Here is a 19,339-nt window from a genome sequence, read left to right on the forward strand (position 1 = left end):
TCTTATAACATGTCCTGTCTAAGTAAGCTCCAGCCTAGTTCACTGTCAGTCACTTTCCAAAGGATCCTGGGCCACGGCCTTCAGACAGCCTCCTGCCTTGTTCCCTCAGCCGGCGCCTCGTCTATGAGCGCCTTTCCCTTGTAGGAGACATCCTCCCACTCCGCTGCTCAGGTGAAGCTTCTGGGCATTTCCTCAAAGGCTGCTTTTCTCTTTTCTCCTAAGGAGGGTCTGTAACACCAACCCAAGTGCTGCCTCTGCTGCATCTCTTAGAGCTCTGACCTCTCCAGTGATGACCCCTGGAAGCTGGATCCCACTGCCATTGACCCTGATCCTCAGCCGGGATCTGAGTTGCTTTTCACAGGGCCCCGGACTCCCGTTTCCCACACTAAGCCTGAAGTGGAGAGTGGATGTACTATTGTCATTCCTCTTTCCTGCCAGCCATGCCCTACAGCCCCACCCGAGGAGCAGAGTACAAGCCATGGCTGCCTTCAAATGGAGACACCCAGGGAAGCGGGGAGGCGATGCTGATTAAGAACCAGCCTGGGTGCCGAAACCGGTTTGGCTCAGTGGATAGAGCGTCGGCTTGCGGACTGAAAGGTCCCAGGTTCGATTCCGGTCAAGGGCATGTACCTGGGTTGCAGGCACATCCCCAGTAGGAGATGTGCAGGAGGCAGCTGATCGGTGTTTCTCTCTCATCGATGTTTCTAACTCTCTATCTCTCTCCCTTCCTCTCTGTAAAAAATCAATAAAATATATTTAAAAAAAAAAAAAAAAAAAAAGAACCAGCCTGGGAGAGAGGGTCATGGTTCCTCTGAAACAAGAGTGCAGGAGAGCGGGTAGTGTTAAATGTTCCAAACACCTGCTTCGTTGAAGGTTTGTGAATTTGACTTTGGGTTGCTGTTTTTACACTTTCCAAAATGAGGGGGAAAAGTCAAATAACTTTTCTGGAAGGTGGAAACCAGAGCCTCACCTGGAATCATAATGGTAGGCTTTTTGGCTCTCCATCTGGTGGTCAAGTTCATTAACCACACCTTATTTCTCATGCCTTTGTAATATATTACACAATTGATTTTCCCCAAGAGAGATATATTAAAAGCTCACTTCCAACCCTTTAAAAAGTACCCTTGAAATGTTATTCTTTTTCATTGTTAAAATAGCATCTTTCCAAATTTTTATGTATTTTATTTATTACATTATATAATCACTAGAGGCCCAGTGCATGAAATCGCGTGAGAGCCCAGACCCGCCAGGCTGCCATGGGGGCAGGATCCCAGACCCACTGTGCAGCTGCAGGTGTGGGACCCCAGACCCACCATGCCGCCTCAGGACCCGGCCTGCCGCGCCGCGAGACCCATCAATGCACCTCCTGGTGAGTCCGGTCATTGGTCATTACAGCATTATGGCCACAGGCCTTTTATAATATAGACTAGTGGCCCAGTGCATGGAATTCGTGCACGGGAGGGAGAGTGTCCCTCAGCCCGGCCTGCACCCTCTCCAATCTGGGACCCCTTGGGGGACATCCCTCTCACAATCCAGGACTGCTGGCTCCTAACCACTCACCTGCCTGCCTGCCTGATCACCCCTAACCACTCTGCCTGTCGGCCTGCTCATCCCCAACTGCCCCCCCCCCTTGCTGGACGGCTCGCCCCCAACTGCCCCCTGGACGGCCTGTTTGCCCCTAACGGCCCCCACCTGCCAGCCAGCCTGATCACCCCAACTGCCCCCCTGCCAGCCTTATTGCCCCATCTGCCCCCCCCTGCTGGCCTTCTTGCCTCCAACTGCTCTCCCCGCCAGCCTGATTGCCCCCCTGCCCCCCTGACAGCCTGCAAGCCCCCAAATGCCCCCCCGCTGGCCTGCTTGCATCCAACTGCCCCCATCAGCCTGACTGCCCTACCTGCTCGCCCTGCTGCCCTGCTCACCCCCACCTGCCCCCCCTGCTGGCATGGTTGCCCCCAACTGCCCCACCCCCACCCCCCGCCAGCCTGATCGACCCTAACCACCTCTGCCTTGGCCCCACCACATGGCTTTGCCTGGAAGGATGTCCGGAAGGTCTCCCAGTCTAATTAGCAGATTACTCTTTTATTAGTATAGATTATAGTGCCTTTAATATACCAAGCACTGCTCTAACTGCGTTATAAATGTTAACTAATTGAATCCTTAAAATATTCTAATGAAACAGGTACTGTTAAGAACCTCATTTATAGATGAGGATATATAGAGAGTTTAAGTAACTTGCTCAGGGTTACATAACTAATAAGTGACAGAACTAGAATTCAAACCCAGACAGCCTGGGTGGTCCATATGTTGAACCAGTAGACTATGCTGCCTCTCTACGCTGGAAAAATAAATATATATTTTTATATATAGCATACTTATTATATATAAATATTACATGTTTTATGTATGTACATTATATACATATGTAAATATGTATGCGAGACTATGGGAGATACAAGGATTCTAGGTGCAATTTTTCCAAATGGTCATCTTTCCACATGTTTTCAACATGTGCCTAAAACCAAAGTTTGAGAAACGTGTATACTTTTCTGTAGCTATATCGTCTTGAAGAGTCCAGAGGACTGGTTTCATGAACCTTAGCTCCCTCGTCTAAGAAATGAGGCAGTTGGATTAGGTAAACTAGTTCTTCAAGTGAGTGTAAGGAGCTTTCCAACTTTGAAATTATTAAAATATCCTGAAAGACTGACCAGGTAACTTTTCTTCTTTAGCTTTGTGTCAGTCGGAGCTGTCACGGTTTAGTATTCTTTAACTAATTCTGGACTGTTTTTGTGCCTTTTGGACTAAACGTAACATGGGTTTCTTCTGTACAACTAACCGGTGATGTCCTAATGCTTGTACAGGCTTACATTTAAATTTCTAGCCTCAGGCCTTCAGGTTCACGGAAAAAGTAATGCCCAAAGTAAACAAGGTGGGGGGCGGGGGAAGAAACCAGTCCAGTCTGCTGATGCAAGCCGCCCTCTGCCGGCCCGTGAAAAAAAATCCACCCTCATTAAGGGGCCTCTTCTGTGCCGGCCCGGGGTACAGCACAAACTTTTGTCCCTCCCCTCCTCCTGCAGCATTCTGAGCAATATCTGTTTAACATGAACCCTGAGCTAAGCACAAGTGTGCTTATGGCTGGGGATCAAAAATAAAGAAAAGCATGGCAGCCTTAAAGGATCTCACAGTCCATTGGGGCACACGCTGATCAGATCATTATAGCACAGCTTGAGAGGCGTGTCGCTCACTGGAGCTGTGCCTCGTGTCCCATAAGTTTGCAACCACAAGTTGTACACAAGAGCCCAAATCAAACAATACAGCACAATGCCCTTTTGTTAGGAGAGGAGGACTATGACTCACTTTGTTCTGTGCACAGAGATGACCTGAATAGGAGCAACCTGACTAATTAGTGCTTCCCTGGAGACAGGCTACCTGGCAGTGGTCCTGACAGCCAGCACTCTAGAGTGGGCACAGAAGGGGCTGCAGAGGTAGGTCAGGATTTAACAGGGAAAGGGGGAAGATTAAGAACAGGGCCAGGAAGATGTCTTTGCATTTTTATGTTAAATTAATAAGTAATAAGTGCATTTAAAATATACAACCAAGATTTCTGATACCTTTAGTAACAACTAGCCTATATTCCTAACTAGATTTTGTTGGATCTTATTTTTTAATAGAATATTATTTGGTCATGTTTTTCAATTTTTAAAATACAAATCTTTCTGCTCTTCTTAAATCTAATCAGATTCTAGATACACCCAGCAACTAGTGTGCCTTTTAGTTAATTCTTTTTCTTTCCTTTTTAAAAAAAATTTATCTTGCACCCCGTATTCCTCCCCCAACCTGCCTTCACCGCGCTATTGTCTGTGTCCATGGGTTATGTATATATGCATATATGTTCTTTAGTTGATCTCTTGCTATCCCCTCACCTCTACTTCTGAGATCTGTCAGTCTTTGCATGCTTCTATGTCTCTGGATCTATTTTGTTCATCAGTTTAGTTTATTCATTAGATTCCACATATAAGTGAGATACTTGTCTTTCTCTGACTGGCTTGTTTTGTTTAGCATAATACTCTCCAGGTCCCTCCATGCTGTCTCAAAGGTAAGAGATCCTTCTTTTTTAACTGCTGCATACTAATGATTTCCTTTCACTTTAGAGAAAGTTTTGCTGGTAAAAAAAAAATACCAAAACTGCTATACAAGCCAGGAGGAAAAAAAACCTGAAGAAGGAGGAAGAGCACATGTTTTAGTTTCTTTTCAAAATATGTGAGGGGAGAGATATAAGAAGTGAAGAAATATGCCACTCAGTGCAGTAGTCATTCTAGACAAATTTCTTGGAACCATGGCCTAAAGGAACAGCCATCATAGCAACCAAAGGTGGATATAATTACAAGTGAGAACCTTTGACAAATCTCTAAAACAGTACCTATAGAGGGTGTAGGCTCAGAAAACTATGCAAAGGAAGAAGAAAGAAAGGAAAGACAAAACTGGAACTTCATGAAAGTAGAGAAAAAGCAAAAGCTGAGAAAGAAAGAAGTGTGGGGAAACAGAGGAAAAGAATTGAGTATGGGTTGCCATGCAGCAGCGGCAGCACCATAGTGAACATCTTATATTTAAGTTAAAATTAAGAAATGCATGTCTTAAGAAATGCAGGCGGAAGAAAGTAGAACTTCAGTGTTTTTACCCCCCTCCAAAAAATAAATATGTCAAAATTCAGGCCATATGGAAGTGCATACGGTAAATAGTGAAAGCCTCTACCCCCAGCCCCACCCTCACAAATACATACCCACTAACAAGTGAGAGAGGTGCAGGTGAGGGTGCACTTAATAGATACAACACACTTTATTTAAAATAGGATTTCCTGGGGGAGCAATAAAATCAAGAATGTCACATAATTTAGTGAACCATTAGGCATAATTACCAACCAATAAAAGTAAAACATTTCATAATGCTCTCATTTTCATTACATATTGATTCATAAGGCATTGTTCTATTGTTGGCTTTGGTTAAAACAAAGTCTTTAAAATTAATATCCCATATCTTTCAGTATGTACTAGATGGAAATCTTAATAATCATGGAATTTTATGTGCAAAAAGCTGTCTAGGTACCAGCCAGGTGTGCCGTGAGCACAAGACACGGGAGCATCATTGTGACTCAAGGGCCCTAAGAACTGGTTGACTGGGCTTGACTCAAAGGGCCCTGAAATAACATAACTAAAGGTAGAGACACAGAAGCCAAGGTCTCACCTGGTAAGACGGACCTTGCTTAGGGTCAGAGAACAAGTAAAGTCAACAGTGGGAGGACACTTTCAGTGCATTAGAACCTGAAAGTTGAAAAAATATAAAGCAAGGCTTCATGAACCCTAAATTAACTAGAACAGTTCAAAACTAAAGCTGTGGATGACAAAATGTGTCAGAATATTCTTGTGGTGAGAGAAGACATCCTTGCATTGTTCCTGATCTTATTAGGAAAGCTTCCAGTTTCTCATCATTAAGTATGATGCTAGATTTAGGATTGGAAGACTTAATATTGTTAAAATGTCCATGCTACCCAAACTAATCTACAGATTCAATACAATTCCCTTCAAAATCTGAATTCCACTTTTTTTCAGAAATAGAAAAAAAACATCCGAAAATCCATATATAGACCCTCAAAGGGTCCCAAATAGTCAAAGCAATCCTAGTAAATAAAATGAAAACTGGAGGCCTCATACTTTCTAATTTCAAAATATACTACAAAGAACACAGTATCAATAGGATGCCAAATGACATACTAGAAGAAAACATAGAGGAAAAGTGTCATTACAGTGGATTTCGCAGTACTTTACTGACTAGGACACCAAAAACACAACCACCAAAAGCAAGAATAGACAAATGGGACTATATCAAAATTGAAAACCTCTGTATAGCAAAGAAAACCATCAATAGAATGACAAGGCAACTATGGAGTATGAGAAAATATTTGCAAACCATATACCTGACAAGGGGTTAATATCCTGAGTATATAAAGAACTCCCACAACGTAACAAAAACAAAACCCAATTAAAATATGGGCAAAGGACTTGGACAGTTCTCTGAAGAAAATATACAAATGGCCAACAAACATATGAAAAGATACTTAACATCACTAATCATGAGGGGATTGCAAATTAAACAACGAGATATCGACTTAGATCCATTAAAATGACCACTATCAAAGACAGAAAATAGCAAGTGCTGGTGAGGATGCAGAAAAATTGGAAAACTTGTGCATTGTTAGTGGAATGTAAAAGGGTGCAGCTACTATAGAAAACAATATGGAGATGCCTCAAAAAAATTAAAAATAGTATTGCCATATGATCCAGCAATCCCACTTCTGGGTATATATCCAAAATAACTAAAGCAGGATCTCAAAGAGATATTTGCACATTCATGTTCCTTAAAGCATTATTCACAACAGCCAAGAGGTAAAAGCAACCTAAATGTCCATCAATAGATGAATGGATAAAAAAAAAAATGTGGTGTGTGTGTGTGTGTGTGTGTGTAGGAATATATTCAGCCTAAAAAAGGAAGGAAATCCTGTCATATTCTACAACATGGATGAACCTTGAAGAAATTACACTAAATGAAATAAACCAGTCACAAAAAGACAAATAATACATCCACTTATATGAGGTATCTAAAGCAGTCACACTCTTGGAAACAGAAAGTGGAATGGTGATTGTCAGAGGCTGGGGGAGGGGAAAAGGGAAGGTGTTGTTCAATGGATATAGAGTTTCAGTTGTGCGTGATGAAAAAGTTTCAGAGATGTGTTGCAAAGTGCAGTTAACACTAAGCTGTACATTTAAGAATGTTTAAGATGATAAATTTTCCATTATGTGTTTTTACATATGGTGGTACCTAGGAACTGGGTTTGGACAGAAGTGGTTACTTGGAGGATGCTTAAGGTACAAATTTATCAAAACATATTTTGTACGAATTTCATGCACTGGAGTGGGGGGTGGTCCCTCAGCCCGGCCTGCACCCTCTTGCAATCTGGGATCCCTCACAATCTGGGACTGCTGGCTCCTAACTGCTCACCTGCCTGACTGCCCCTAATCACTCGCCTGCCTGCCTGATCACCCCTAACCACTTGCCTACCTGCCTCATCGCCCCTAACCGCCTCTGCCTGCCCCTGCCTGCCCCTGCCTGCCTCATCACCCCAAAACACTCAACTGCCTGCCTGCCTCGCCCCTAACAGCCTCTGCCTCAGTCCCTGTTGCGGAGGACATCCGGAATGACATCCGGCAGGTTGTTCGGCTGTCTGGTCTAATTAGCATATTATGCTTTTATTATTATAGATAAACAGATGAAGTCACTAGGCAAAAGTGTTTTAACCTGAAAGCCTTATGACTAAGAGAAGACTCCTGAAGAGTACTGCTATGAAGCAGTTGTCATAATTCCTCACTCAATATCCCAAAAGCATAGTATTTCTACCATGACTCAGTGCATCTTTGGGGACTGTAAAACAAATGATCTCTCACATGTATATGAGAAATGAGAGGCACTGAGATGAGGTTCTGGGAGCTACAAGCCTGCCACTTCCACTCTCTAGCTGTTTGACCTTAGACAGCCACTGAAATCCATCTGTAAATGGAGATACTGGTATCTCCCTTTACAGAATTGGTGGGAAAAGGGGGACAAGGCCTATGGAGCCCTCAGCACTGTGCTTAGCAGTCCTCAAAAAAAAAAAAATGGTGATAGTGATTTGCCTCTTCAATCTCCAGGCCACTTGCAACACACTCAATCTTGTATATGACTTGAACAGCTTAGTCCAACTGGTTTGGGATAGAGAATTTTTCTTTCCTAATTCCATTACATTACTTAGGCATCAGGAGCCTCCATTCCCAGCCTCCATTGAATGAATTAATTTGTGCACTAAAACAACCTGATGAATAAAGTGGAGCAAGATGACTCTCCTTTTATTTCTTTCAGGAAGTGTCCCTGTTTTCCCATGAGAGATTGTTAAAATAATGAGACGACAAATGGCACCAAGTTAATAAAAAGTAGGTAGAATGAACCGTGACCTATTTTCACTCCATTGTGCTTGAGGAACGCAGAGGTTAGCTGCCAACAAACCAAATAAATAAGTAAACAATCATATGCTTCTCCTGAAGCCCAAGAGGTTTTGGTTAAACCACATGGTGATCGAGACTGTAACTACGTGGCGACACTGCCTGTGTGGCCTAACCAAGGAAATGGGGATCCCAACCAAGTTGGACAACAAATCTCAAAGCGGAGTGACCCGTGCTCCTCAGGTTATATTTTGTATGTGGGAAAGTGTGGGCCACGCAGTCTCTCTTTGTTGGGGATGGGGTTGCTTTATGGCCCAACGATTGCACTCTGTAGATCAGCATGTTAGTCTGAACTCCCTTGTGTGGGTCTTAGTGGATTATAGCTTTGTTTTGGACCTTATCTTGGCGGTCTGAAATTAGATCTATGGAACCCCTTTGGGACTTATTCATAGATAGCTGAGTCTGTGCCCTTGGCAAGGAGGGGTATGATTGAGGTAGATTGCAAGGTGACCTCATCCTGCTGCTTGGAGTCCAGTTGATACTAGATTTGATTAAATGCTAATGAGACTAATTAAATGAATTTTCTCCCAGTCTCTGTAGTCAGATTAATCAGAGTGGCTAATCAGAGTGGCGTACTCCTATAAAAACCCAAGTTCAGCCAAGAATGTGTTATTGTGGGCTGAGGGACGGATTGTTGAGAGAGGCAGTCTGCCATGGGTGCTGAGTGTGCCTGCATGTTCCTTCTGGGTATGCCATGAATGCAAAGCTCTGGCCATTCTTTACCGGGGCCATTTCTCAGGGCTGCGTTTGTAGCAAGCAATCTTGAAGAATGGGGTAATGTCTCCCCCAGACAAAGGGCGGGCTGGCTTTCACTTACTATACAAACAATGAATCTCTCAAGTCCGTGTTTCTTTCATTTAGTGCAGCCCACTGCATCCCCAGGTATCCATCATGGACCCTTTGTGTCACCTTCAGGGGGTTTGTGAGGTATGGGGAGCCAACACAAAGGAACATGAAGCTCTGAACGCTACTTTCTGTGAGCAATAAAGTCCTTTGTCTCTGACTCAGAAATGTGGTGTCTTCTGCCAGTATCCACAAAAAGGAACAGGCTAACTTACTAGCTTGTAAGCAGGGTGAAATGCCAGGCTTTGCACAGACCTTGACAACCCTACATCTGGATTTGGCTGATTGTGCTCTAATTAAATAATTTCACTTGTTCTCTGTGTCTTTATTTTCTATAAACTGGAAACCTAACCTAGAAGTTTCATCAGATTCAGGTTTGGCTTTTAAGGTGGAAAGACTTTGCATTGGTCCTGTGTTCTTCCTATTGCATAATGTCAGGCCTCCCAGTTTTAGTGATACTAAGTTTATTCAGTGCATTCAGTTGGTTTCAGTAATTATAAAGTTCCCATCAACATTTTACCTAATAGGTTTAGCATTCATTGATGATCATTGCCTAGATCTCTTATTTCATTAATGGTTTTCTTAAAGGGACAATTTCAAAATCATGCATTTATCTACTGCAATTCTTTGGTAAAGGAGAACTTTCTATCATCAACTATTTGTTTGCCCTAAAATCAGTTTAACCTTTGACCCAGACAGCAATGGCTTCTTCTCTGGGCCTCTTGTTTCAGGGGCCCCCACATTTAAGAGTGCCTTCTCCAAAATTTTCTAAGTCTGTCTCTGGCACTTGAAACCAGGCAGGGTAGCAGGGCTCCAAGCCCAGGATAAAGTTAAACTTCATATATGCAAATTTGGGTTCATTTGTTTCAGTTTTATGTTTGGCTTTATTTTGTTTTAGGGCAGTGATGGCAAACCTTTTGAGCTTGGCATGTCAAAATTTTGAAAAACCCTAACTTAACTCTGGTGCCGTATCACATATAGAAATAGTCATAATTTTTTTTTTATATTTGCAACCATAGTAAAAAAAAGATTTATATTTTTGATATTTATTTTATATATTTAAATGCCATTTAACAAAGAAAAATCAACCAAAAAATACGTATAAAATGAACAAAAACAGAAAAACAATGTACATTTAGGAAAAAATAATAATAAAAACAATGATAATCAAATGGTAAGAAAACTAGAAATTAGTGACTTTTTTGGTGCTGAAGTTTGTCTGCTAATTCTTTGATTGCAGGTTCATACTTGGTGCACTTCAAGGCCAAGCAAGCGCCACTAACTTCATCTGTTAGCCGGTTTCTCTTGTTCGTTTTAATATTATTTAATGCTGAGAACAAAGTCTCACAAAAATATGTTGATGAAAGAATTGTTAGCAAAGCCATCGCTAGATTTTTTATGTCGCTAAAAGTGTCAGGTACTCTGTTCCAAGCACTCAAAATTTCTTGTTCATAGTTGCACTCTTCATTATTCAAACGATTTCGTTCCAGATTTTCAAGTTTTGACCTTAAGTTGACAAACACATGAGTCCAAATGCTACCTTGAAAATCTGCAAGTTGCATCTCTAAATCGTCAATTTGCATGCATTAGAAATCCTTTAATTCCAAAGTACTGTAAACAACTACATCCAGATATTTGATTATTTTAATGGTCTGTTCTAGGCTTCTAAATTGGTTGAATCTTTCGTTGAACTGTTCAAATAACAAGTTTACTATATTCTGGTACATAAGTGTGGACTCCATTACACTCGTTGTAGTGGCCTTCTCGAAATACTTTATCATCCGAGGAAAATACTTATAAGTTTTAGTTTCAATATCTCGCTTGAAAATTTTAAGTTTACTTTCAAAAGATTTGATGTATCCAAACATAACGTCAATAGTTTTGCCAAAACCTTGTAATTTTAAGTTCAGTTCATTCATATGAACAGAAAGACCTGTAAAAAACATCAAATTGCTGACCCACTTTTGATCATTGATCTGAGGAAAGTTTGCCCGATCCTTATTCTCAATAAATACCATAATTTCTTCAAAGCACTCCATAAATCGCTCAAGTACTTTACCTAGACTCAGCCATCTCACATTATTGAACATCAGTAGTCCACTGTAGGTTGAATCAACTTCCTGTAAAAGTGCAGAAAATTCTCGCTTGTGAAGGGGTCGAGAAGCTATAAAATTCACAATTTTTGTTACAACTGATATTAAATCATTCAATTCTGAGAATCCCGATTTGGCACACAACACCTCCTGATGGATAATGCAATGAAAAGGTACAAGTGGATGTCTGATAGCTTCCATAAACAATTTCAGGAATCCCACATTTTTCCCCACCATATTTGGTGCCCCTCTATCATGAATGACACAATTTTAGAGATATCAATGTTTAGGTCACTGAATGTTTTTACAACAACCTTACATATTTTGTTTCCTGATGTACTTATTGGCACTGATTCTAACTTTATCAACTCTTCTCTCATTGTGAGACCATCAGAATATCTAGCAATAATGGCCAACCAAGCATTTGATGTGACATCAGTAGTTTCATCAAGAGAAATCGAAAAATATTTACAACTATTTAAGTCTTTTTTTTAATTGATGTTGTACATTTTTGTTAAGATCTATTATTCTGTCTTTGATAGTATTTCTACTGAGTGGTAACTCAGAAATTCTTTTAATAATATCATCTTTATTTTTCATATCGTGAAATAGAGCTGGTGCACATCTTAGAAATGTTTCCTTAATAAATTCTCCGTCACTGAGGGCTTTTCCATGCTGAGCTATGGAGTGAGCAATACAGTAACTTGCTGGTGTTAAATTTGTAGAGCATCTTACAAATTTAATGATGGAATTTGATTGACTTTTATAGAGATGTAGCTGCCTAAAAATGTATTCCTTCCTTTCATCGATACTTTTTTTCTTTCAAGAGCTGACAATGATTAGTTTCAAAATGTCTCTTTACATTCCACGTTCTGCTTACTACTGTTTCATTACACAGTATGCACAATGATCTGTTGTTTCTGTCGACAATCCCGTACATCTCGGTCCATATGTCTTGAAAGGGTCGGCTACTGCAACTTCCACTTCCTTTATCATTCAATCTTGTCTTTTAATATTTTTGATTCTCCATCACAAGGCTGCAAAAATAAATAAATATAAATCACGGCGTTTTTTATAAAAGGTTGATAGGTTTCTTACCTATTAACTTTTTGCAGTGTTGTTGCACTGACTCCTGGTGAAAAACAATTCAAAGATAGTATGTATAACCAACAAATACATGGTGCTGTAATCAATTATCCGACACGCAGAATGTCTCGTCAAGCACTGTTGCACTGTATATCTTTTCCTTCTAACCCTCCTGTTCCTGTCTCCTAACAATCATGGCGATAAAGTGCGTCCATTTGCTGAATGCGCCCGAACGCACGGGAAGCTTACCCGAGGCACATGTTGACAATAATGAGGCCGTTTCCAGAACTGGGCATTTTGTCACTTGAGTAAAAATAAAATCTCATGAGTAAAGATTAATCTCTTTATAGTGCAATTCTTAACCGTTTTATATTAATGTCAATATTGGAACAATGTATCTTGGATGTTTTCACTATGTATCTTTGCTACGCAACACCGATGTACATGTTTACATCCGGTTTTAGAATTGCATTATTGATCATGAGTAACGTGAGTAATAATATTACTCGAGTGATGCCCAACTCTGGCCGTTGCAAGAGACAAATATTTGAATTATGCATTTTTTTTGTCTCTGTCAATGCATGTCATCCAAAATGAGTTCCCGTGTCACCTCTGACACGCATGTCATAGGTTCGCTATCACTGACCTAAAGCAACTAATAAAAAAGGAACAAAGAAAACCCATAGCATGCAGAAGGAAGAAAATAATAAAAATTAAATTAGAGCGGGAGTAAATAAAAAGGAAACAATAGAAAAGATCAATGAAACTAAGAGATAGTTCTCTGAGAGGATAAAATTGACAAGCCTCTAGCAAGACTCATTAAGCAGAAAAGAGAGAGAACACAAGTAGAATCAGAAATGAAAGAGGAAAGGTTACAACAGACACCACAGAATTACAAGGGATCATTAAAGAATACTATGAACAATTATATGCTAACAAATTTGACAATTTAGAAGAAATGGGTAAATTTTAGAAACATACATAATTCCAAGACTAAACCAGGAAGAAACAGAGAATATGAACAGACCAATTACTAGCAATGAAATTGAAGCAGTAATGAAAAAACAAAACTCTCACCAAACAAAAGTCCAGGACCAGATGGCTTCATAGTTGAATTCCATCAAACATTTAAAGAAGAATTAGTACTATCCTCAAACTATTCAAAAAAAATTGAAAAGGAAGGAACATTTTCAATTCATTCTATGAGGCAAAACCAAACAAAGACACTTCAAAGAGGGAAAGGCCAATATCCCTGATGAACATAGATGCCAAAGTTCTCAACAAAATACTAGAATACTACATTAAAAGAATTCAACAGTACATGAAAAGAATTATACACCATGATCAAGTGGGATTTATATGAGGGATGTAAGGGTGTTCAACATCTACAAAACAATTAATGTGATCATCACATTAACAAACCAAGAATAAAAATCATATGATTATCTCAATAGATGCAGCAAAAGCATTTGACAAAATTCAATGTTCATTTAGAATAAAAACTCTCAACAAAGTGGGTATAGCGGAAACTTACTCAATTTGATAAAGGCTATCTATGACAAGCCCATAGCTAATGTCATATGGAATGGTAAAAAGCTGAAATATTTTTCTCTAAGGTCAGGAAGAAGACAAGGATGTCCACTCTCACCACTTTTATTCAACACTAGAGGTCCAGTACACGGATTTGTGCACATTGAAAGGAAATTAATTAGAAGAAATATTTTAGAGGCCAGGGAGGGGCCACTGGAGGGCTCCAGGGTGTGTCTGGCCCCTCTCACCCATTCCCGATAGGGCCAGACCCCAGCAGCAAGCTAACCTACCGGTCGGAGCGTCTGCCCCCTGGTGGTCAGTGCGCATCATAGCAACTGGTCAAATGAACAGTCGGACACTCAGCATATTAGGCTTTTATTACATAGGATAGTACTTGAAGTCCTCCTCAAAGCAATCAGATAAGAAATAAAAGGTACCCAAATTTTTAAAAAAAGTAAAGTTGTCACTATTTGCAGATGGCATACTATATTTAGAAAATCCTACATAATTCACCAAAAAATGAATCTATTTAATAAAAGAATTCAGTAAAGTAGCAGTACACAAAATTAATATACAGATATGTTGCATTCCTAAAAATAAATAACCATAAGGAGAAATGAAAAAAAAATCTCATTCACAATTGCATAAAAAAGAATAAAATACCTCAGAATAAACTTAATCCAATGAGGTTAAATACGTGTACACTGAAAACTATAATACATAGAATAAAGAAAGTGAAGAAAATACAAATAAATGATTTAAAGCATATACGGTGCTCATGGATTGGAAGGATTAATATTGTTAAAATGACCATACTACCCAGAGCAATTTATAGATTAAATGTTAATTTCTATCAAAATAGCAATGTAATTCTTTTCAGAAGTAGAACAAATAATCCTAAATCTTATATGAAATGACAAAAAATTCCAAATTGCAAAAAATTCTTGAGAAAGAAGAACAATGGAGATTTCAAAACAGTATGGTACTGGCACAAAAACAGACACACAGATCAATGGAAAAGAATAGAGAGTCCAGAAATAAACCCTCATTTATATGGTCAATGTATCGATGACAAAGGTGGTAGAAATAAGCACTGGAGTAACAACAGTTTCTTCAACAAGTGGTGTTGATAACACCGGACAGGGACATGCAAAAGAATGAAACTGGACCACTCTCTTATACCATTTACAAAAATCAACTCAAAATGGTTAAATATTTAAATTAAGGCCTGAAACCATAAAACTCCTAGAAGAAAACAAAGGAGGAAAATTACTTGACATCAGTCTGAGCAATATCTTTTTAAAAACATCCCTTGAGCAAGGGAAACAAAAGCAAAAATAAACAAATGGCACTACAGCAAACTAAAAAGCTTCTGTACAATGAGGAAAAACTTAAACAAAACCAAATGGCAACCCACTGAATGGGAGAATATAATTAACAAATGATATATCCAAAATATCTAAGGAACTCATACAACTCAATAAGAAAAAAATAACCAATCCAATCGAAAAATGGCCAGAGAACATGAAAAAATATTTCTCCAAAGAATGGATATAGATGGTCAACCAACATATGAAAAATGCTCAACATCACTAATCATCAGGGAAATGCAAATGAAAACCACAATGAGATATCACCTCATACCAGTCAGATAAAAGAATTGACAATAAAAAAAGAATGAAACCTTGCCATTTCTGAAAACATGGAGGGATGCATGTAGAGGGTATTATGCTAAGTGAAAAAAGTCAGACAGAGAAAGACAAATACCATATGATTTCACTTATATGTGGAATCTAAAAACCAAAAAAATAAAAACAGATAAGGGATGGTTACCAAAGGGATAGAGACCAAAGGGATGGTTACCCGAAGGAAAAGAGTAGGGGAGATTGGTGAAAGGGGAAGGTAATACAGTCAATAATATTGTGATAAGTTTGCACAGTGACAGATGATTACTAGAATTAGTGGGGTGATCACTAATTATTAAAGTTATTAAAATGTCAAATCACTATATTATACACCTAAAACTAATATAGCCAGTATAAGATTTTATACCAACTATACTTACATACAACAATAAATTTTTAAAAATAAATAAAGAAGAACCCATGTGGAGACTGCTAGGAGGAGGTGGAGCCTAGAAACAAGCTGGTCCCACACCCAGACATAGCATTTGAGATTCTGGATATCTCAGTGTGGAGGTCCCCACAGGGGCAAGGCATCCCAGCCCCACACCAGGCTTCCAGTGGTGGGAAGAGGAGTCCCCATAATATCTGGATGTGAAAATCAGCGGGGTTTCAGTCTGGGTGAGATGAAAGGCAGCTGGAAACCAAGGTGTCCTCTTAAAGGGTCTGTGTGCAGACTCACTCACGAACGCTCAACCGAAGCTCCAGCAAAGGGACGGCAGTTCGAAAGGTGCCAGGGACATACAGGGAGAAACGGGATTGTGTGGCTTCAGGAGTAGGGTTAGAGGGGCAGCCACTACTGTTCCTATGTTGAGCCCTCCTCCCACACAGCCTATAAACACAGGTGGGCACCAGGTCTGAATCTGCATTAATCAGGTGAACATGGCTCGCCTTATCTTGGTGACTCCCTGAGCCTCTTTCAGTAGCTGTTCCTGACAGGCAGCTGGCCTCAGCCAGTGTTGCACACTTTCCTGAAAGCTTTCACAGGACTGTGGCTGGCCTCTTGATGCTCTGTGCCTCTTGCTGAAAGGCCCAGGTCTGGCGCTAATGGCAGGCAGCCTTGGTTCACAGCGTGGCCTTTCCCACTTGTCTCGTCTAGACCAAGCACAGGCAGCTACCAAGCATGGATTGCTTTATAGCTCCTACCAGGTGACTCCGGGGCCAAGCACAGGCAGCGGCTGACCTTTGCCTGAAAAAGCCCATCCCAAGAGGCCCCAGAACCAACATACCCCATAGCCACCTTCAGACCACACCAGAGTACCACCCAAATAGCTCCATCAACAACATACCCAAAGGGTTGGAGGTATCATGCTACCAAACATCAAACTATACTATAGGCTAGAGTAATCAAAACAGCCTGAGACTGGCATAAAATCAGACACATAGATCATTGGAACAGAATAGAGAGTCCAGAAATAAAGTCACACCTATATATGGTCAATTAATAAATGACAGAGGAGGCAAGAATATACTATGGGGGGGGGGACATCCAGAAGGCCCAGAGACATATGAAAACATGCTCAAAGTCACTAATCATCCAAGAGATGCAAATCAAAACAATGAGATACCATCTCATACCTGTCAGAACGGCTATCATCAACAAACGACAAGTGCTGGCGAGGATGTGGAGAAAAAGGAACCCTCCTGCACTGCTGGTGGGAATGCAGATTGGTGCAGCTACTGTGGAAGACAGTATAGAGTTTCCTCCAAAAGTTAAAAATGGAACTCCCATTTGACTCAGTAATTCCACTTCTAGGACTATATCCCAAGAAACCAGAAACACTAATCAGAAAGGATATATGCACCTCTATGTTCATAGCAGTACAATTTAAAATACCTAAGATTTGGAAACAACCCAAGTGCCCATCAGCAGATGAGTGGATTAAAAAATGGTAGTACATCTACACAATGGAACACTATGCTGCTATAAAAAAGAAGGAACTTTTACCACTTACAACAGCATGGATGGAACTGGAGAGTATTATGCTAAGTGAAATAAGCCAGTCAGAGAAAGATAAATATCACATGATCTCACTCATATGTGGGATATAATGATCAGCATAATTTGATGAACAAGAATAGATCCAGAGACAAATGGCAGAGGAGGGGGGGTTGTAGAGAAACCAAAGGACTTGTATGCATGTATATTAGCATAACCAATGGACAGAGCCACTAGGGCGGTGGGGGCTTACTCAGGATGGGAATGGCTGGTGGCTGGGGCAGGGGACAATTGGGGAAAAGGGAGATATATGTAAAACTTTAGACAATAATAATAATAATAAAGAATATACTATGGGGTAAAGACAGTCTATTCAGTCAATGATGTTGGGAAAACTGTACAAATACATGCAAAAAACTGAAACTAGAATACTTTCTTATACCATATGCAAAAATAAACTCAAAATGGATTAAAGACTTAAATGTAAGACCAGAAACCATAAAACGCCTAAAAGAAAACACAGACAATAAACTCTTTGACACTGCTTTTAGTATAATATCCTATATAATAAAAGCCTAATATGCTAAGTGTCCAGTTGGCTAATCGGCCATTCAACCAATCAAATTGTAATATGCTAATGATATGTTAAGGCTGCTCAACTGCTTGCTATGATGTGCACTGACCATCAGAGGGCAGACACTCCAATTGGTAGGTTAGCTTCCTGCTGAGGTCTGGCCGATTGGAACTGAGCCAGATGGGCCAGACATGCCCGTGGTCCCTCCTCAGCTGGCCAACCTCCTGCATCCCTCCCCAACCCCGATCGTGCACTGGTGGGGTCCCTCAGCCTGGCCTGTGCCCTCTTGGAATCCAGGACCTCTCAGGGGATGTCAGAGAGCCGGTTTCAGCCCAATCCCACACGTCAGGCCAAGAGACCCCACTGGTGCATGAATTCGTGCACCGGGCCTCTAGTGTATATATATATAAAACAAAAGGACAACCTACCTGAATGGGAGAAGATATTCACCAATAATGCATCAATGATAAGGGGTTAATATCCAAAATATATAAAGAATCAATACAACTTAACACCAAAAAAACAATCTAATTACAAAATGAGCAGAGGACTTCTCCAAAGAGGGCATACAAATGGCCAATAGACATATGAAAAGATGCTCAACAACATCACTAATCATCAGAGAAATGCAAATTAAAACCACAATGAGACATCACCTCACACCTGTCAGAATGACTATCATTAATAAATCAACAAACAAGTATTGGTGAGGGTGTGGAGAAAAGGAAGCCACTGTGCACTGTTGGTGGAATGCAGATTAGTGCACCCACTGTGGAAAGCAGTATGAAGTTTCCCCAAAAATTAAGTTTCCTCCATACTGTTTTCCATTGTGGCTGTACCAGTTTGCATTCTCACCAGCAACAACAACATGGATGGATCTTGAGACTATCATGCTAAGTGAAATAAGTCAGACAGAAAAAGTTAAGAACCATATGACTTCACTCATGTGGGATATAAAACTGAAAGCAACAAATGAACAAACAGGACAAACAAACAAAAACTCATAGACACAGACAACAGGATGGTGGTTACCAGAGGGAAGGGGGGATAGAGAATATTAAAGGGAAAGAAAAAAAGTAATAAATAAATACAAAAAATATTGACTCAGCAATTCCACTTGTGGGTATTTATCTGAAGAAATCCAAAACACTAATATGAAAAGATATATGCATTCCTATGTTCATTGCAACATTATTTACAATAGTCAAGATACGGAAGCAATCTAAGGTTCCATCAAAGAATTACTGGATAAAGAAAAAGTGGTACATTATAAAATGGAATATTGCTCTGCTATAAAAAAGAAATCCTACCATTTGCAACAACATGAATGGATCTATATGGTAATAGTGAAATAAGTCAGATAGAGAAAGACAAATACCATATGGTTTTCACCTATATGGACTCTAAAAAGCATAATAAATGAAGAAACAAAACAGAAACAGACTCTAGATACAGAGAACAAACTGGTAGTTGCCAGTTGGGAGGGGTTTTGGGGACTAGGTGAAAAA

The sequence above is a fragment of the Myotis daubentonii genome, chromosome 2, assembly GCF_963259705.1.
Source record: "Myotis daubentonii chromosome 2, mMyoDau2.1, whole genome shotgun sequence".
Classification (NCBI taxonomy): domain Eukaryota; kingdom Metazoa; phylum Chordata; class Mammalia; order Chiroptera; family Vespertilionidae; genus Myotis; species Myotis daubentonii.